Below are 22197 nucleotides of genomic sequence, written 5' to 3'. Positions count from 1 at the left end.
ATCTTTTCCTCAGATCTCTTTGTTTCACAACTTGGCTTAATCTGAAATCACTGTTTTTGACACACATAAAAACCAGTTTCAACAGTGTTCTGGTCTCTTCTTTTCAGACAGCCTTGTTTCCTCAGCTATTTTCCACAGACTTGTCTATTCTAATTGCCGTTCCTACTGCACCAGACATCTACTATAACTAGAACTTCCATATTTAAACTGGAAAAGTAAAAGTAAGTATGTAAGAACTAAAACTACAAACACACAAAAGCAGCCCTTTGGCTCCTCACTTCCATGTTCTAAATGTCAAGGTTCATTATACATTTCTGCCTGCCCCCCACCTTTTGGTTCTTCCTGGAGAATGGGTGTCAATGCTTCAGGAAGTCAAATGGATCTCACTGGGTAAGTCTTGGCTCAGATGTTTGTTCTCACTACAAGAGTCACAACAGTTGTGGAAGGTTTCAAGATGTTTAACATAGTCTGTAAATAACTCACTTTTCTCCAGGTATATCAGCCAGGTTGGGATGCTATGATGCATTTTAACATCTTTAATCACCTTCCCAGCTAGTGGAAAAAAAGCTAACAATATTATAATTAAGTACCCATTAGAAAGACAAAAACTTTATCAGCTCTCCTCTTTAACCAGAGAAATATGTAGTGGGAAAAATTCGCTATCTTCAGCAAATAGAAGATGTTGAGGCTAGTGGCAAATCAGATGCTCAGGTGGTTAATAATTACCCATATGTAACTGATACATTCACTTAGATTGCTAGACATAAGAATATTCTGAAAGTAAACCTTTGCACATTCACCTAAAGTTATTATCCATATGATAAAGAAATATCTTGGAAATCATCAAACCAGTGAGAATGAAGCCAATCTTAGAGAGCTTCTTGTTCCTGACCCAGTGTATGCAGTTCACAAGTACAATAAATGCATTCCTTAAAACTACCAGCACAGCCTCAGTAGTGGCAACAAAAAGGAGGATGCCTTCTGCCATACTCAGCATATCTGCCAACTTCCAAGACTGCTTCTGCTGTACCTGTTGTAGGCTACCAGCTGCAGAATTGTTGCAAGTAGTGGTTATTTGGTATAGAAGTGATTTTCATTTTCTCCTTAAATAAAGACTGCAGAGTGCCTCAGGAATGTGTGGTGGTAAAATGAGAAATGTCATTATAGTATTCATTCCTGTGGCCTCTGTAAGATTTAGCTAGTCTACAGAATGTGTACAGACTAAATATCTTCTCACAATTCATTAATATGCAAATTGAAGTCTCTGTTTCATGTATTTTACTTATCCCTCTGAGACTATTTTGTATTTATAAGCTGAATTATGAAATGAGTGTCATTTATATATAAATACATAAAATAACAAGATTTAAAATACAAAAACTAACATTGTATTTCATCATTTAAATATGAAAATGAGACAGGAAATAGCTCTCTGTGTGATATAAGGGAGGGTCTAATGTAAATTAGGAGACAGTACCTTAACATATGAACAAGAAAGTGCCATCAAAAGCCTATGAAATGAGTAGAACAGTTTGAACAAGAGACTCAACAAGAATGACCATTTCCTTGACTGGAGGAGTAATGCATGATTGCCTCTGCAGTTTGATTGAGGAGGTTTTTAAAGGAAGTGTGGATTGCACAGAGATTTGACTCTCAAAGAATGCACTCAAAGAATGATCAGTCTAATAAAAATGACCTTAGTTTCTACCCACTTCTTCCTTAAGTCTTAGGCCACTGGGTGCTGGGAGCCATGTGACTTCTTCAGGGGACAAGGCCTGAAAATAATACAAAAAGGTTGTTGTGGAGGCAATGGCCCAGGAGAGTTTAACCCATTTTTTGGCAAGGCTGATGAATAGTTTGGGGCACAATTCTGGGCATGACCCCAGGAGCACATGTGCTACCTGCTCTCCTCATACAAATCATATTGCTGTCTGCCTCTTGTTTCACTTTCTCAGAGGTACTGATAGAATAGCTATTACACAGGGAAGGCTTTCCCTGCTGACTCTCCTCTGGTTGAGCCAGAAGGGGTGATGTTACAAATATACGGTGTATTTGATTCAGCTCCTAATGCCTTTGATATTTCAAGTGAAAAACATGAATTCAGGATTCTTAAGAAAAGGATGCTGCGAATTCTCTGTTTAGTTCTAAAAGCCATTTCTCAATTTGACTGTTGGTCTTTTTGATGTCTAATTTCTCGAGTTCCTTATATATTCTGGATATCAGTCCTCTGTTGCGGGGCACCTGCCACGGCCATACAGTTTATAAGTGATATAAGCGTCTGAGTGATTATTTTATAAGTGGATTGTGGGACTGCGGGGCTTGGGGAACAATGGAGAGAAGCCCTCCAGTAACAAATGGCACCCAATGGCTCGAGTTTCCACCTTAAACCTGAGAATATTTAATAACCAATTCTAAACAGAGCCAAAACCAGGTTCCTGCTTCTTGTCTCATATGGGCAACTAGACGCCACAAAACGCGGGTTTGAACACTGGCGGGTTCCTGGTGTGTGTGTTTGACCGGCAGTATGGTGGGAATGAGGCGTCTGCACATTACGCTGTGTGGTAGATTTAGTCTTTACTAGTATTTTTTTTTTTTTTTTTTAAAAAAAGAGTTTTCTGGGCTACACGCTGCTTTGATAAAAGTTTAGACCCACTTTTTCTGAGACTTGATGACTCCCGGAGCTGGCGGAAAATGTCCACTGCCATGTTGGGAAGCTGAAGTGGGCGGAGCCAGAGGCCACACCGCTGTTTCAGTCTTAGAACGGTACAGTTTAAATCAATAGGCTGAAGGTAATATAAAACATAAGTCATGTAAAGATGGCTACCACACAGAGAATCTGGATTATGTTGTCTTTGATATTCGTAACTGAAGAAAAACATTTGATTACAAAAGCTGTTGAGTTATGCCAAAATGTATATTTTAAAGTTACATTGACTTCAAAAATTTGGATTTAAGGATATGTTGCTTTGGAAAAGAAGTTCTGCTTTTGTTTCCACAGAAAGTCAGAGGCTGTGGATTTGTTCCAGATTAAGATACATCAGGTTTCACCAGCAAGACCCCCTGAAAGGTCTCCGATGACACCATGGCCCAGATGATCCAACATTCAGAGCGGTTTCAAGGCAACTGGTTCACACAATACAGCCTCATGGACTACCTCATAGGCCTAAAATTTTCTTTGCATCCCATAAGATACAGCGCCCCCCTCCAGCAGGAAATAGTAAGAGATGCTACGCACCAAATTCCAATATACCAAGCTGGCTTTAGAGGTGGAATTGGTCACTCCCTCTAAACCCAGGCATATTGCTTTAAAAAAAAAAAAAAAAAGGTTAAGAGATTCTTGTGTCCAAATCAGAAGAGCCTCTGGTGTGGGACAGAGAAAAACCAATATTTTATTTAAAACAGGTTGATTATAAATATGATCTCTTTCTAAAAAAGAAAATGGGATATGATATAGATATATAGGAGGATAATGGAGATGATAAGATAAAAGGGTATGATTAATGAACCTACTTTTAAAAACAACTTGTTTTAAAAATGTTTTTACATTGGTAAAGATTTTAGTTTATGTTTAAAATGTTTTACATTGGTAATAAATTTTAGTTTTATTGATACAAACTTTGAAGTTAATTTTGTTTATACTGTTATATATATTATTTCTATTCTTGTTTGAGGTATTATGGTTTATGTAACTCATTTAAAATATGTAATGTATAATTAAATAATAGATTAAAATTGTAAATGGATAATTAAATAATAATTTAATAATTAGTTCATCTATGATAATCATATCTGTAGCCATGTTAGTTAAGTTTTCTAGGTATACATAGATATATTTCAGATAGATAGGTAATCTTCAAACACTTCATAGACCTAGAGAATATGGCATTTAAATAACTTAAAATTCTGTTGACGTGAGACACAATTGCTCCTGGCTACAGCCAATTGATCCGAGAGAATGTTGGCTTCTAAGACATTTCCATTTGGAAGTTTGTCTTTTTGGCACAAAATGGCGTACTGGGCAAAGAACTGCCCTTGCCTTGATGGCTGACAGTACAAATGCAATGCTTGTCCTTTCTGGACAAGTGGACACAGGAAAGTGACCACTGTACTGCTGCCAGACAGGGTATAGATGGTCTTTTCAGAAAATCCTGCTTCTGAAAATGGTCTGTCAGATACTCTAGGCCTGTAGCCAATTTAAATGCACAAACAATGCTGAGAAAAATTAGGCGACTGTCCAGGCTGCCAGCTATCTTGGTCTACTTTTGCAAGATTCCGAAAGTTGCTTGCATCCATCTACATTTCTCAGGTACCATTATGTTCCTTCTCAGGTCTTTGATGTGGTTGAAAATTAGATAGTTGTAATTTCCTCATTTATGATAAAAGATAAGTAAGACATAAAATCTTAAATTCACAAATATAAGATAGATAGGACATCTTCTTTAATATTGTAACTATAATTCTTGCTTGGTAATTGTTATATGTAATTTTACCATGTTAAAATTAAAACCTTTTTAAAAAAGAAGAAAAGGGAAAATGCTGTGGATATCGTTCTATATAAATAAAACACTGATGGCCAGTGACCAGGCAGAAAAGTAGGTGGCAGGCAGGAAGTAGGTGGGACAAGGAGAGAGGAGAATTCTGGGAAAGCAGAAGGCTGAGGAGAGAGACACTGCAGCCACAACCAGGAGAAGCAGCATGTAAAGACTCTGGTAAGTCACCAGCCACGTGGCAAGGTATAGATTTATAAAAATGGGTTAATTTAAGATATAAAAAATAGTTAGCAAGAAGCCTGCCAACGGCCATACAGTTTATAAGTGATATAAGCGTCTGAGTGATTATTTTATAAGTGGATGTGTGGGACTGCGGGGCTTGGGGAACCTGGAGAGAAGCCCTCAGCAACACTCTGTCACTTGTGGGATTTGGTGAAGAATCTTTTCCCATTCTGTAGGCTGTCACTTTGCTTGTTGACCGTATCCTTTGCTCTACAAAAGCTTCTCAGTTTCAAGAGGTCTCCATTGATTGATTGTTTGTCTCAGTGTCTGCGCTACTGGTGTTATATTTAGGAAGTGATCTCCTATGCCAATGCATTCAAGACTATTTCCTACTTTTCTCTTCTAGCAGGTTCAGAGTAGCTGGATTTATGTTGAGGTCTTTGATCCACTTGGACTTAAGTTTTGTGCACGGTGACAGATATGGATCTATTTGCAGCCTTCTACACGTTGATATCCAGTTATGCCAGCACCATTTGTTGAAGATGCTTTCTTTTTTCCATTGTACACTTTTGGCTTCTTTGTCAAAAATTATATGTCCATAGGTGTGTGGGTTAATGTCAGGGTCTTCAATTCGATTCCATTGGTCCACATGTCGGTTTTTATGCCAATATGGCTGAAAGACATTTAAGGAATTGCTCAACATCCCTAATCATCAGGGAAATGCAAATCAAAACAACTCTGAGATACCACCTTACACCTGTCAGAGTGGCTAAGATCAAAAACACTGAAGACACTTTATGCTGGAGAGGATGTAGAACTAGGGAACTCTCCTCCACTGCTGGTGCGAATGCAAGCTTGTACAACCACTTTGGAAATCAATATGGCGCTTTCTTAGAAAATTGGGAATCAATCTCCCCCAAGATCCAGCTATACCACTCCTGGGCATATACCCAAGAAATGCTCAATCATAGCACAAGAGCACTTGCTCAGCTATGTTCATATCAGCATTGTTTGTAATAGCCAAAACCTGGAAACAACCTAGATGCCCTTCAACTGAAGAATGGATAAATAAATTGTGGCACATATACACAATGGTATACTACTCAGCAGAGAAAAAACAATGACATCATATGGTTTGCAGGCAAATGGTTGGATCTAGAAAAAATCATCCTGAGTGAGGTAACCCAGACTCAGAAAGACAAATATGGTATGTACTCACTCATAGGAAGATGCTAGATGTGGAACAAGGATGACTGGACTGCTACTCACATCATCAGTGAGCCTACCTGGAAAACGGGATCCCAAAAAAGACACAGAGAAATAGATGAGATCTACATGAACAGCCTGGTCATGAGTGGGAACAATGAAGGGTGACGGTCGAGGGAAAGAGAGTGGGAGATCCTAGCTGGATCAAGAAAAGAGAGGTAGAACAAGGAATAAGAGACCATGGTAAATGAAGACCACATGAGAAGGGGAGGAAGCAGAGAGCTAGGGGAGGCCCATGGAGATCCACAAAGATACCCCGCAAAAGACTGCTGGCAATGGTCGAGAGACGGCAGGAACTGACTACTCTGGTGATGGGATGGCCAAACCCTGTGAGTTGTGCCATAAAACCCATCCAAGGAAGGTCTGAGGAATCTGGATGCAGACATCCACGGCTGGCCCCTGGTGGAGCACTGGGAGTCTAATTAGTGAGAAGAAGAGGGTTTATATGAGCGAGAATTGTTGAAGCCAAGGTTGGATAAGCACAGGGACAAATAACCAAATGAATGGAAGCACAGGATTATGAACAAAGGCTGAGGGGCCCCAACTGGATCAGGCCCCTGAATGGGTGAGACAGTCATTTGGCTTGATCTGTTTGGGAGGCAGCTGTGTGTTGGTGCCGGGTCCTGGGCTCGTTGCATGAGTTGGCTGCTTGAATCCTGGGACCTATGCAGGGACGCTTGGCTGGGTCTGGGATGGGGGGACTGGACCTGGCTGGACTGAGTCTACCAGGTCGATCCTGGTCCTCGGGGGAGACCTTGATCTGGAGGAGTTGGGAACGGGGGATGGGCTGGGGGGTGGGGGAGAATAGGGGAATCTGTGGCTATTATGTTGAACTGAATGGTGTTGTAAAATAAAAAGAAGAAGAAGAAAAAAAATATACCATTAATAAAAAAAAAAAGAAAAGGATGTTGCCTTTCTATTGCACCGTGTGACTAGTCTGAAAGAGTCACAGTAGTTCATGATATTACAAATTTGCATAACTGTTCTGAAGAGAATGATTTTCACCACAAGTGTCTAGGAGAAACACAAATAAATAGATGATATCAAGAGTTAATGGGAACAACAGAATCCACCAGCTCTGACTGAACAAAGAAGTGAGTGTTTCTTTTCCCACCCAGAGAGTCCTGCCTCTAGGACCTAGGCTCTGAGGAACAACCTGTGCCCCCCACTCCCACCATAATTGCCCCAGTTGCAGATAAGCAAGGAAGACTTGGGGGCAGGCTCCCCCCAGCACTCCCTATTGGACCCTGTAATCTACAAGACCCATTCCCTACCCCAAACCAATCCATCCCCTGTATTCTCAGCAGCTCCCTGAGACACAGAATCAGCCAGTTCTGATCCAACCAAGATATGAGTGACTCTTCTACTCAGAATGCCCATAACAACTTAGAAAGAATCAGTGTTTCCACAGGACTGTAAATTTATTCAGTGCCAGAGTTATACTCTTAAATGGTTAAAATGGTATGTACTCACTCATAGGAGGATATTAGATGTAAAACAAAGATGACTAGACTGCTACTCACAACTCCAGGGAGGCTACCTAGAAAACAGGACCCCAGGAAAGACACAGGGATCACCCAATGACAGAGAAATGGATGAGATCTACATGAACAACATGGACATGGGTGGAGGTAATGAAGGGCAAGAATCGAGGGAAAGAGAGTTTAGGGGAGCAGGAGATCCCAGCTGGATCAAGAACAGAGAGGGAGAACAAGGAATAAAAGACCATGATAAATGAAAACCACATGAGAATAGGAAGAAGCAAAGAGCTAGAGAGGCCACAGAAATCCTCAAAGATATCCTCACAATAGATTACTTGCAATGGTCGAGAGACAGCCGAACTGATCTACTCTGGTGATAGGATGGCCAAACACCCTAATTGGCGTGCTAGAAACCCCATCCAATGACTGAGGGAACTGGATGCAGAGATCCACGGCCAGGCCCTAGGTGGAACTCCAGGAGTCCAATTGGTAAGAAAGAGGAGGGTATGAGTGAGAATTGTTGAGACCAAGGTTGGATAAAGCACAGGGACAAATAGCCAAATGAATGGAAACACATGAACATTAAACAATAGCTGAGGAGCCCCAACTGGATCAGTCCTCTGGATAAGTGAGACAGTTGATTAGCTTGATCTGTTTGGGAGGCATCCAGGTAGTGGGACCAGGACCTGCCTCAGTGCAATGTGCTGGCTGTTTGAAACCTGGGGCTACAGGGCTGGGAGGAGGGGACTGGACCTGCCGGACTGAATCTACCAGGTTGAACTCAATACTCAGGGGAGTCTTTGTCCTGGAGGAGATGGGAATGGGGGTGGGCTGGGGGAAGCGGGGGAGGGGGGGGGAGGGGAGAACGAGGGAATCTGTGGCTTATATGTAAAATTAAATTATAATATGATAAATAAATAAAAATTAAAAAAGAAATTTTGTTATATGTATTTCATATAGAAATTTTTTTTAACTTATTTTTTTATTTTAATAGTATTCAGTTCTACATAACAGCCACAGATTCCCTTGTTCTCCCCCTCCTGCCCCCTCCCCTTCCCCCAGCCCACCCCCATTCCCACTCCTCCAGATCAATGCCACTCCGTGGACGAGATCGACCTGATAGACTCAGTCCAGGCAGGTCAGTCCCCTCCTCCCAGATTGAGCCAAGCGTCCCTGTATAAGTCCCAGGTTTCAAACAGCTATCTTATGCAGCGAGCCCAGGACCTGGTACCTACTGCCTAGATGCAAACAGATAAGCCAATCAATGTCTCACCTATTGAGAGGGCTCATAAATAGAAATTTTAATAATATAATAAATATCCTAACCTTAAAAATACAAAATTTAGCCAAAAAAGAAATTTAATTAAAGAATTGAAGATTCATAGCTTCTTCATAAGCATAAACTTTGAAGACCTACCACCCATAAAGTTCTAATGAAATCAGGTTCAAAGTGTAATCACAAAATAAATGAGAGCCAAGGTAGCAGAATCAAAGGCCAATACGGAAAGTAAAATGAGTGGTCAGACCTGAGAAATGATCTGACATCAGAGCTAGGAGATACTCATGAAACACTGGAAATGTTTTTTTTTTGCACTCATTAAGAAAGAACCAAACATGTTTCCCCATATATCTTAGCTTTGCTTTAGTTATATTTTTCTGTGTATAAGAATTATTGCATAGCTGGGCAGTGGTGGCGCACGCCTTTAATCCCCAGCTTGGGAGGCAGAGCCAGGCGGATCTCTGTGAGTTCGAGGCCAGCTGGGCTACCAAGTGAGCTCCAGGAAAGGCGCAAAGCTATGCAGAGAAACTCTGTCTCAAAAAAAAAAAAAAAAAAAAAAAAACGAAAAAAAAATTATTGCATAGAAATTTCAGGAATTTACAAAATATTAAATGAAAAACTCAGATCCCCTGCACTCATACAGAGATGAAGGACTTATTTATCCAGTTTTTCCATGAATGAAATAAGAATAATTTCTAAGTATCAATTGTCTGTTTCTTATATCTAGCACTAATCATCTATCTCTACCTATCATGTATTTATCTTTTTTTTGTTTGTTTTTTGAGACAGGGTGTCTCTTTGTAGCTTTGGAGTCATCCTGGAACTCACTCTGTAGACCAGGCTGGCCTTGAACTCACAGAGATCCAACTGCCTCTGCCTCCCAAGTGCTGGGATTAAAGGCATGTGCCACCACTGCCGGCTCACAGGTTTATTTTAAGATTTACACAGAAACAGTAAACATGGAGAGTTGAGTATTGCAAGTGTTTTGTAATCAACTTTAAAAAAAATGTTTCTAATCTTAGTCTAATAGAAGCTGTCTTATTTTATAATAATGAAGCTATTCATAAATGGAAAGCCCACCAATGAAACTTTTCTAATATTATTAAAATAGAAGTCAGAGATTTCATAGAGGAAAATATGAATAAATATGAATTTAAACAAATTACAAACATCACAAATTATTTTCTGGACAGAAAATTAGGAGAAAAATGTGACAACATACAGATATCATAGTGTTAATGTAGTTACCACAAAGAAATCGTAAGACCCAAAAGCTAAGAAGAAATAGATAATCCCTAAAATGTATGTGCTATTGACTAACAAACTTGTCAAGAATGTCAACATGACAAGGAATATGTAACCACTTTAGAAAAAAAGTGTTTCTGTAACTAAAACAGGATTAAAAATAACTTCTAGTTATTTGCTTTTAGATTTGAATATGATAAATGTTATTCACTATTATAATATTGATTTCTCTCTGATAGAAGAATTATGAATTCAGTGATGAATTTTCCATTTTTTTTTTATTATTAGAATTGTCCTTAAATAACCTAAAGTCTTCCCTGTGTGCCTGGGTCGCACGACACTGTGATCATTCAGTGGTCTCGGCTCTTTCGGGGCCCAGCTGTTTTCCATCTTGAAACCACCTTGCTCTTTCTACCTCATCTCAGCTTATTCAGCTTCAGTTTAATCCACCTTCTCCTCAGTGACACCTCTTTTCTCTAATATAATCCTAGGCCATTTGCTCAGCACCTTCCAGAAGTTTTGTTACAAAATATAAATACAAATATTTGTCATTACATGCCACTTGTTTTCTACTAGAATGTATTCATTATATGATGGCTTCTTCAGTGATACCTATTCAGCATCTGTCAGGGTTAGTCTTCAAAAATAGTTACTAAAGTTTGAGTATTCATTACTAAGAAATCAACCTTTCAAATACACCTGTGGGTTTCTGTACATGAATATGCACGTGTATATTTTGTTTCAAACTCTTAACAGGACATTGCTTACTCCACACAGGTCCTGGACTTGGTCCACTTTTCTGCATTGGTCAGATACTGTACCTTTGGATGTGTTTTCAGGAGAATCTCTCCTCAGCTCTAATTGATTGTGATTGACATCATTTCAAATACCTAGGATTGAACAGTATGAAGGTTCCTTTCCTCATTGATCTCATTTATTCTTGCACAGATGATCTCTGCTTCTCTAACTATTTGTCACAGAGTAACATCCATCAACTCTTGTAAACATTTTTGCTTCATCAAATATTGACCAGTAACAAGCACTCTGTGATTTAATGGATGAAATAACAGTAACTCTAAGTGGTAAAACTGCACACAAAGGAAACATCATTTTCTGTTCTTCAGTTCCATGTAGAAAATGTCAAGAGTGACCACAACTGTCTGCTTTGGTTTCTTTGCCTGCGAGTCCTTCTGGGGAAAGGGTATCAGTGTTCTAGGGAAGTCACAATGAATCTTTTTTCAGACCTTCATTCTAACTGTATAAGTTTACATGAAGTAGTCTCCAGGTTGATTTTTTTCTCTGCCAAGTGTATGGGAATAAATGGCAGAATAGGAAGCTGATTAAACACTTAATTTTTTTTACATGGCATTAAAATTTCACCCTAGACTGAGATTCCAAGATATATAGTCAGAACAGTTGCAAAAGATTAATAAAATTTAATACAATATTTAAAAATCAATATGAAGGGTCCAGCAAGAAAGATATATCTCAGTGAATAAAAACTGATTGCTGTGCAAACCATGTGACCTGAGTTCAATCCATGAAACCCTTATTAAAAAGCAGTGGCATGCACCTGCAATCCCAGAAATACTACTTTCAAAAGAGAATTTAGATGGGTCAACTGGCTGAAAGCTCTTAGCTCAGCTAGCTGGAAGCATCAAAGTGACAGCAACAAAAGAGAGATCCTACCCAAGGTAGAAGGAGATAACCAATTCCTTGGCTTGCCATGTTAAAAATAGCACCAACACATCTATCCCATCTTATACTTCTATAACACACACACCACACACAACACACACACACACACACACACACACACACACACGAGAGAGAGAGAGAGAGAGAGACAGAGAGACAGAGACAGAGACAGAGAGACAGAGAGACAGAGAGACAGAGACAGAGAGAGACCCACATAGGATAATAAATCAAAATGAAAAAGAAGCAAAAACATCTCCCCAAACACAATGTAAGAACATGGTACAAATGAAAAAGATCTTTTATGATTTCCTCCCTATTACTCCAGACCATCCATTTCTGTTCTAGACTGTCACATGGTTCTCAGATCTTTTCCTTTCTCACAGCACATTAATCTCTTCAGTACCCTCACAGAAGCTTGCTTCAGCTGATTGCTTGTTAGAAGTAAAATAAATGAGTGACAGCAGGGATATGTGGATGACATTGTCAAACCAAAAATAAATAGCAAGTTGTTTTTTGGGATAAATACGCAGATGATTTCTATTAAAATGCCTATAAAATGAAAGATGTAAAGGATAATAAAAGAAATCAAAACTTTCATGGCTTTCACATGAGCTTCTGTGTTAAGGTCTCTGAATTCCGAGACATGAGATTGCATCTGCCTTCTGTGTCTCCAAAGTGAAATAATTAACAGGAAACATGCAGTTAGGGTCATCACAAAGAGAGAAATGACTCCAATATTAACTAAAACATAGTTAATAATTGATTTTCTTGTCTCTTGGTTGATCTCCCAGGTTCTGTTTCTATACTTCATTTTATTATTCTTCATTGCTTCACAGTGATTGAGAAGGAGATTAGCCATGAGATTAGCAGGTACCCATTAGAAAGTAAAACAATTTATCAGCCTTCTCCTCAACCAGAGAAATACATAGTGGGAAAAATTTGCTATTTTCAAGAAATAGAAGATGCTGAGGCTGGCAGCAAACCAGACACTCAGGTGATTCACAGTTAGCCACATGTAAGTGATGCTTTCAATTAGACCTCTAGAGCTATGCATACTTGGAAAGAATACCTTTATATATGCATCTAAAGTTATTATCCATATGATAAAAATCCTGGAAGTCGCCAAGCCAGTGAGAAGGAAGGCAATCTTAGAGAACTTCTTCCTCTTGGCCAGTCCATGCAGTTCGCAAGTGCAATGAGTGAGTTCCCTAAAGTTCCCAGCACAATCTGAATAGTTGCAACGGAAAGAAGGGCACCTTCTGCTGCACTCAGCATCTCTGCAGCTCCACACAGTTGCTTCTGTTGCATCTATTATAGATTATCTATTGCTGAATGTCCTCTATATGGACTTCCTGATATAAGATCCCCCCTTTTTTCTTAAATAAAGGCATCGAAATGCATTAAGAATATGTTGTGGTGAAATCTGTGTGCAGACTAAATGTCTTATTGTAATTTGCTTATAGGCAAATGACAGTTTCCATTTCATGTATTTTGCTTTTTCCTCTGAGATTTTTGCATGTAGTAAGTCTAGTAGTTGAGTAGGGGTGGCAGATTTTATATATATATAAATATATATATATTAAGCAATAGGAACAACACTGAATTTCATGCTTTAAATATAAAGACATCATCATGAGTTGTGCAAGACAGTACATGGTTATAATACCAGCTCTTTGAGAGGTGAGATGTGGTATCACTTTAGCCCGTGAGGTTTGAGGCCAGCTAGCTGACATCACAGCTTTCTTTTGAAAAAAAAAATCCTGTAACTCTAAATGCAAAAGGACAAAGAAGGAAACCAAAAAGGAGAAAAATAATCATAATTTCATTGTTTATAGATATAATCTGAAGGTATAAATAAAAATAAATGGATATAGAAATATAGCCACTTTACCCTGATATAATGACTTAATGTTTAATTAAAATATAAGCTCCTTTGTAGGTATGGTAAGTTTCAGAGTAACAAAAAAGTTGTATTTGTGCATAATAGTTGTATTTAGTGATAGGTTTCATAAAGATATTCTCTGTCAAGTACATCACAACTTTAACATTTTAAAACTCACACTATAGTTTCTTCTTTTCTTTTCAATTTCCTGGATAATTTTCCATCTATTTTCATGTTTTGTGTATGTGTGTGTGTGTGTGTGTGTATTTATATATCTACATATGCATTCTATATGTAAAATCTAAGTTGTTTAGTTTGGCAACATTTAGTATTTGAACTTGTCATATATTGTAGATATTAATCCTATGTTGACTATATGGGTAAATAATAAAGATTTCCTCCATTTTGAAAGGCCAGCTATTTGCTCAACATATGTCTTTCTGAGTCTGATCTAGCTTACCCAAGTTGAATTCATTTTTCTGCAGATGACATACTTCACTATCTTTATGGCAAAATCCATTTCCATTTCCTTTATCTAATCTGCTTTTCACGGACACCAAGGTGGTTTCTTTACCTTGAAAAATGTGAATAGTGTTGCAATAAACACGATGTCCAAGTGTCTTTGTGTATGCTAATTTAGAATCCCTTGGATGTGTAGTCAGTATTGCTGTAGATAGGTGATATAGTACTTTTTTATGTTTTTAAGATCATTCATATGGATTCCTGTAATGGCCAGACTGAGTTACATTTCTATCAGCAATGCAAGAAGAATCCTTTCCTCAATACCACTCACTGTCAGTATTTGTTGTATTTTGTTTTCTTGATGATTGCCATTCTAACTGGGTAGGATAGAATTTCAATGTTGTTTTAATTTGTAATTCCTGTATAGCCAAGGTTGGTTCAAGCAATATTTGAAATATTTATTGGTGTGTGTGTGTGTGTGTGTGTGTGTGTGTGTGTGTGTGTGTGTGTATTTGAAAGCTGTTTGTTCATCCTCATTAGCCCATTTATTTATTAGGTTGTTTGTTTTTGTGGTAATTAGTATTTTGAGCTCATCATATATTATGGATATTAATTGGTGTGTTGGACATATGGCTAGACAATAAAGATTTACTCCCACTCTGTAGGCTGTCTCTTCACTCAACTAGCTATTTCTTTTGCTGATTTACATAGTTGTTGGCTTAACTTTATATATCTTTTCCTTCCAGGTCAGTAAAAGTTTCAACCTCAATGTCCTATGACCTAAGATTGTTCTGTTTTCCCTCAATAAGGTCTTATTATAAAGTTCTAGTGGGTAAGCAAGAATGGCAACAGGCTATTTTGTTTTTGAGTTCTAGAGGCCTCCTTCCTTCCCAACAACTTGAAGTACAGTATCTGACACTGATATTTTGTTTGATGGTGTCACTGGCATTGAAGAATCATTTCATGAATGCTCTGATCTATTTTTTCCATACTGTTTTTCTAATTATTTATCAGACCCAAATTTACTATTATGACCATGTTACTATATGAAATACCCAATGTAGTAAGAACTTTGTGGTTTAATGGGTAAAAATAAAGGTAACTTGCCAGATGATTGTGGTGCATGTCTTAATCTTGGCTCTCAGGAGGCAGAGGCAGGTGGATCTTTGAGTTTAAAGGCCAGCTTGGTCTATAGAGCAAGTTCTAGGATAGCCAGGGCTACACAGAGAAAACCTGTCTCAAAAAAACAAACGAAACCCAACCAACAACAGCAACAATAAGGGAAGCCACAACCAACCAACCAATCAACCAACCAACAACCAACCAACCAAACTAAATAAAGGTAACTTTGTAAGAAGTAAAAATATCCAAAAAGCTCCATGTTCTACATGTTAGGATTGATTCTAACTATCTGTCTTGACTTCCTTTGCTTTTTGTCTTCTGGGGTAAAGGGTGTCAATGGTCCAGGAAAGCCAAGGGAATCACAATTAGGCACACCATGGAGTCTTTCTTTACATGGGATAGTCTATCATTGATGCTTTTCCTTGGGCAATGAATGGGAAGAAGTGAAGGAGTCAGAAAACAGACTAAAAAAATGAACATGCACATAGGATTAAAATCCCACCAGCGGGTTCAGAAGATTCCAGCAATGTTTGATAATAGCTGAAATCAATAAAAGGACATAGTACAAATGAAAGGGTTCTTCAGGGATTCTTTTTTTAACTGCACTATTCCAGATCATTCATTTCTCTCCCAGACTGTCATATGGATCTGAGATCTTTTCCTTTCTCAGAGCACTTGCAGTTGTTGCAGTGTTCTTACAGTGCCATGCTTCAGCCGGCTGTTTGCTAGAATTAGGATGAGTGGCAGCAGGGATATATGAATGTAGTTGTCAACCAACATGAATAACAAGTTGCTTTCTGGAATGAACAGACATAATACAGTGATGGCAATACCTGTGAGATGCTATATAAAAAAGATGATAAAAGATATTAAAACTTTTATTGCTTTCATATAACTTCTGTGTTGAGGTCTCTGACTCCTGGTTCACTCCAGTTGCATTTTCTTGCTGTGTCTCTCCAAAGGGAAATGATTAGCAGAAAACACAATTAACATTATCATAAGAATAAAAATACTCCTGTGCTGGTGAAAACAAACTGAATGATTAACTCACTTTTCTTCAGGCACATCAGTCAGGATGTGTTTATGAATTGCATTTTATTTTCTTTAACCATCTTTGCAACTACTGGGAAAGAAAATAACCATGACACAAACAAGCACCCAATCAGGAAGAGAAAACTGTGTTAATTCTTCTTTTTAACCAGAGAAATATGTTGTGGGAAAAATTTACATTTTCATGAAATAGAAGATACTGAGGCTGGTGGCAAACCAGAAACTCAATTGACTGAAAGTTACCCATAGATAACTGATGTGTTCAATGATATTGGTAGAAGACAGCAACTTTGGAGAGAATATCTTAATGTATGCCTCTGAGATTAACATCCACACAAGGCAAATGCTGGAAATCGCCAAGCTAATGAGAATGAAGCCAGTCTTAGAGATCCTCTTGTTCCTGGTACAGTCTGTGCAGTTTACAAATGCAATGAATCCGTCCCCTAGAACTCCCAGCACAGCTTCACTAGTTGCAATGGAAAGGAGGACCCCTTCCGCTGCACTCAACATCTCTGCCGATCTTTAAGATGGCTTCTGCTGCAGCTGTTTTAGGTTATCTAGTTTAGAATGTCCCACCTACTGACTGCTCAATACAGGAGTGACTTTATCTTCTTCCTTAAAGACTGCAACATATCCCCAAAATTCTTTGTGGTGGAATCTGAAATGTCTTCACAGAGTCCCCTCCAGTTGCTCCCATAAGTCATAGCTTGTCTACAGGATGCATCAGACTGCAATTTGTTAATAGGTAAATGAAAGTTTCTGTTTCATGTATTTTACTTGCCCCTGTGAGATATTTTGCATTTGAAGAAGTGTCAGGTTGTGAGGTCCATGATCTGACAGCAGGAATGGAGGTGGGTCATAGGCACATACTTAAGTTCATATCGGCTATTCTGGGATGCGACATTGTTTGTCTTCAGGAGTTTGAGGCCAGCCTAGGTTTCTATTGTAAATTGTTTTGTTATCACTTCTATAAGCCTAGCACAAGAACTTTTTTGTGTGTCTCAGTTTCTAGAATTAACACTGAAAGTGCCAGGAGCAAACAATTCCACAAAGGATCTCAAAATTAATATTTCAAAACCTATATTAAAATAAATTTATATTCTATTTTGTATCAAATTCCAGAGTCAACTCTTTCTAAAATTTTTATCATGAAAGCACATTGGATGTTTCAAAGGGCTTTCCTGCATCTAATTAGTTGGTCATAAGATGTTTATGAGTCTATTTATGTGGTAGACTGTGTTTATTGTCTTAACATGTATTAAATCATCCTTTTATCTTGGAATAAAGGTGCCTTTATCGTGGTGGATGATATTTTTTATGTATTCTTGAATTTGGTTTGAAAGTATTTTGTTGAGAATTCTTGTATCCATGTTCTTTAGGGAATTCTTTCTTTTTCATATTTATCTGGTTTATATATTAATGCAATGTGGGCTTCATAAAAAGAGTTGGCTGCATTTCCCCTTCTTATTTCATGGAGTGGTTTGAGGAACATTGGTTTCTCTTCTTTTTTAAAAAGCTAGTAAAATTCTACAGTGAATTTACCTAGATTTTGAATTTTTTGTTTGAAGATTGTCTATTGTCTTCATCTTATTGCTAAAGATGGACATATTTAAATTTTCATCTCTTCATTTCTAACTTTGGTAGATCATACACATTAAAAAGTTTTATCTATATCTTTTGGGTTTTACAATTTTTGTGAAGTTTGGAGTATATCTTTATGATCCCCTGGGTTTCATTGGTGTCTGTTATAAAATCTCCCTTCCTACTTCTAATTTTAATAGGTAGAATCTTCTTTATCTCTTTATTTGGTTTATTTAAGTATAAAAGTTTGTCACTCTTATTAATATTTTCAAGAACTTACTCAGCTTCATGTTTCTTTGTATTTTTTTCTATTTCTTTATATTAGTTTTTTTTTTTTAAATCTAATCTTGATTATTTTTGCTGTTTACTGTTTTAGATGTTGCTTGGTGTGGTGGTATTCTAATTGTATTGAAATGAGATTTTGATTGTATGTTAATAAATAAAGTTGCCCGTGGGTCAGAGCTATTAGAGCCATAGAAGAGTGTGGAGGTGGTGGCGCACGCCTTTAATCCATAGATCTCTGTGTGTTCAGGGATACAGCCAGCATTGGAGACATATGTTCTTAAGACCTGGGGGGCTGTACATAAAGGCAGTGATGAGGCGGTCACGTTTTTGGGTTTACAACCAACGAGAAGGCAGAACAAAAGACTATGAAAAGACTTACACACAGGAAATAGGTCTCTTTCAGAAGCTAGGAGCAAGGAGGAGGAAGGGTGAGATTTTAGCTCTGAGCTCTGACCTCTCGCTTTCTCTTTTACATTGGTTCTGTGTTTCTTATTTAATAAGATGGTTGGTTACATCTACAGCTTGGTCTTGTTTTTCTCAGGCCTGGCAGTACATTGTGAGGTTGTTTATTTGGGTTCTCTCTGATTTTTTCTTTTATGTAGACACAGTCATAAACTTTCCTCTTAGGTTTTCCTTCATTATAATCCACAGATTTTTTTAATGTTGTGTTCTCATTTTCATTCATTTCTAAAATTTTTTAATTTCATTTTTTTATATCTTCTGGGATACCATTAGTAATTTAGCAATGATTTGTTTAATCTCCACAACTGTGTGTGTACTTTTGTGCTTTCAATTACTATTGATAACTAGTTTCATTCTGTTGTGGTCAGATAAATACAAGGAGTTATTTTAATTTTCCTATACTGTTTGAGACTTACTTTTTGTACTAGTATATGGTGTATTTTAGAGCAAGTTCGATGAGCTGTAGAGAAGAATGTGATCTTCCTGTTAGAATTCCTAGGCACTCCATAGCTACATGACTGCACATGCACTGTCCAATAGCCAGGCAAGATGCTTAGTCATCCCAGGGTCTTACATTCTACGTAATCCACGCACTGCATGATCTTGTAATTTGAGTGCAGTGTGATCAAGTAATCTATGTGCATGCATGGCATAGCTATGTAAGCCATATGTGCATGTGTGGGGGGAACCTATAAAAGTGGGTTCCACTATTGCCCTTCTCTCTTTTCCTGCATGGTCATTCCCTAGGCCTATGCACACTCCTTCTATTCCCTTCCCTCAATAAACTCTTTATAGTGGCTTTCTTTGTGCCTCGTGGCTTCTCTTGCATGGTAAACAGCACTGCTTAATAAATAATATAGGTGCCAACATGAAGCAGGCCCTTCCAGCACTCTGTGCCCAGGACCCTGCACTGAAGCTTGCTGCTTTACCTACAACTGCCCACTTCTCCATTTGCCCAGCCACCGGGCCACTTTGCACAACACCCGCTGCTTTGATTGATGAGTCTTTCCTCTCCAGCCAGTGTAAATAGTCTCCTGGACAGTGGGAATGACCATAAATCGTAAATCATCCAGCATCCTTCTTCTGTCCACCGGATTGGGGGAACCCCCGTTCACGGCTTTCATCAGCTACGGTTGGCCCAGCTAAATCTCTAGCCATTTTCCATGACTGCAGTCTGAGATAATGTTTTTGTTTCGGACTCTTGTCCTCAGGCTGCATACGCCCACCCTCATTCTCTCACTTGATGAAGTGTTGAATGACTTGCATCAACTGCTATGGACCCTTGTCTTTGGAGTACGTATGCCATGGCCCTCATTTTCTGGCTTGATGAAGCATTGAATGACTTGTACCAATTGCTGATCCTCACTTGATATTGGGATGCCTAAGATTATAGTTTTAGATAACATTTTTTTTTTTTTTTTTTTTAATTTATTTTTTCTCTCTGCCACAGTCGGGAAATAAGGATTTCAACCCTATCTAGTCCTACATCTCCTCTGGGATGTCTTCTAGAAACTCTTAAACATCTCAGCTTAATGTCTTACTTAAAGACCTCTTAACTTGTCTGCTTGTGCACAAAAATGGCCTAAATATCCCATAGATAACAGTAAAAAATGACCACGCGAATGGCTCCTAGGACCCTGATATTTTACAGGAATTATCTAACTTCTGCCAGTGAATGGGCAAATGGAAAGAGTTACTTTATATCCAAGATTTTTTTTTTTAAACCTAAACTCCAAACCCTGCCTTTTTGAATCCTTCTCTCCTGATTCTGCCCACATGCTCCTAGCCATGCAACTGAACCTGAGGAATCTCTGACTACCACTCTGGACCCTGTAAATGAACCTCTACTTATCCAACCTCTTGCTCCTTGGGTGTCTGCCTTTCAACTCCTCCTCTAGCCCCTTCCTCCTCTCCATATTGGGCTGCTCAACTGCCTGACTCTGGCTCCAACCTTTACACCTCTATCACTTGTTCTTGTACTACTAAGAATCTGACTCCAGCCGGCTATGTTGACTCATCAACCATTCTCCCTTTGTGAGAGGTAGCTGGGGTGGATGGACTGGTTAAAGTTCATGTCCCTTTCTCTCATGAACTTTCTCAGAAAAAAAGGGCTCTATACCTCTAATTCTGCTTCCTTTATTAAACAATTCCAATATATTACCAATCTTATAGCCTCAGCTTTCGTGATATATATCTGATACTTTATAATAACCTACTTCCTGAGGAGTGGAGACAAGTTTGGTGGCAGGCTAGAATACATGCAGATGAAGTTCATCAAACTAATGCTGTCTATCCACTCAGGGCAAGATGGTTCCCAATCAGGACCACATTAGGATTACAATACCCCGGGTAGCTCTCTAGTAGGGAAAGGTTCACAACCTTATGGAATCTACTTTTAAAAAGGAACTACTTGTTTTAAATAAGATAAGTAATGAAAATTTTTTGGTCTGAGTTTATCAGATGTTACTGGACATTGTTAATATATATAATGGAGTTTTTTGTCTGGATCTGTCAAATGTTATTGGACTAGACATTGTTAATGTAATCTTGACTGTATATTGCATAACTTATTGAAGATAGTTTTTCTTGTATTAGTTATAAGCTTTTTTAATTTTAGACAAAAGAGAGGAAATGTGGTGGTATTGTGTTCCCCAAAATATTGTGTACTCTAATAAATTTATCTGGGGTCAGAGAACAGACAGCCACTAGATACAAAGGCTAGAAAATGGTGGCACTCACACCTTTAATCCTAGCATTCCAGAGATAGAAATCCCTCTGGATCTCTGTGAGTTCAAGGCCACATTGGAAATAGCAAGCTGGTGACACACACCTTTAATCCAGAGAGCCAGCCTTTAATCCCAGGGAGTGGTGGTAGAAAGGAGAAAGATATATAAGGCGTGAGGACCAGAAAGTAGAAGCTTTTGGCTGGTTAAGCATTTGCTGGTTCAGTTCAGCTGAGAGCCATTCCAGATGAGGACTCAGAGGCCTCCAGTCTGAGGAGACACGACAGCTGAGGATCGGCGAGGTGAGATAGCTGTGGCTTGTTCTGTCTCTCTGATCTACCAGCATGGACCCCAATAACTGGCCTCAGGTTTGATTTTATTAATAAGAACTTTTAAGATTCCTGCTACAAACCTGCTCCTGGAAAGTTTTGTAAGGCTGCCTCAAACCAGTACACTATGAAAGCTAAAAAATATAATTCAAGATAAGGAAGAAAATCCATCCCATTTTTTAGAACAGCTTACAAAGGCTCTCTTATAATATGCTAGTCTGGATCCTGAGAGCCAGAGGGCAGACAGCTACTTATGACCCACTTTGTCCTGCAGAGCTTCCCCAACATCAGGGCTAAATTTAACTGTGTGGAGAGGGGTCCCCTCCCACAGGCAGAAGTCTTAGTGGTGGCATTTAAGGTGTATCATAGGAGAGATGGTACCATCTGGGCCTTGTCCAAATGCACCAAGATGGACACTGATCAGCTGAGTGCCCCGTTCACCTTGTGGCATGGGGACATCAAATGAAGACCACTTTCCAGCCAATCTCCTAGGCTTGACAATGGACAAGGATTGAAGATGCCCTGTTCCTGGCTTGACCACAACCATCTCTCACAGGGAACCTAGTATAGCCATTACAGTATTGGGGTAATCCATTTCCTTCATTTTGGACACCAGAGCG

General features: G+C 38.7%; 3 pseudogenes; all 3 read right to left on the bottom strand.

Annotated features, from left to right (window-relative positions):
* Positions 1-364: 364 nt before the first annotated feature.
* LOC114689005 lies at positions 365-997 on the bottom strand (annotated as a pseudogene).
* Positions 998-12030: 11033 nt separating this feature from the next.
* Positions 12031-12956, bottom strand: LOC114689004 (annotated as a pseudogene).
* Positions 12957-15785: 2829 nt separating this feature from the next.
* LOC114689003 lies at positions 15786-16707 on the bottom strand (annotated as a pseudogene).
* Between the last annotated feature and the right edge of the window lie 5490 nt (positions 16708-22197).

The sequence above is a fragment of the Peromyscus leucopus genome, unplaced genomic scaffold (assembly GCF_004664715.2).
Source record: "Peromyscus leucopus breed LL Stock unplaced genomic scaffold, UCI_PerLeu_2.1 scaffold_1471, whole genome shotgun sequence".
In the NCBI taxonomy this organism is placed as follows: domain Eukaryota; kingdom Metazoa; phylum Chordata; class Mammalia; order Rodentia; family Cricetidae; genus Peromyscus; species Peromyscus leucopus.
Note: the sequence above shows the minus strand (reverse complement) of the source record. Positions and strands in the feature narration are given on the sequence as shown.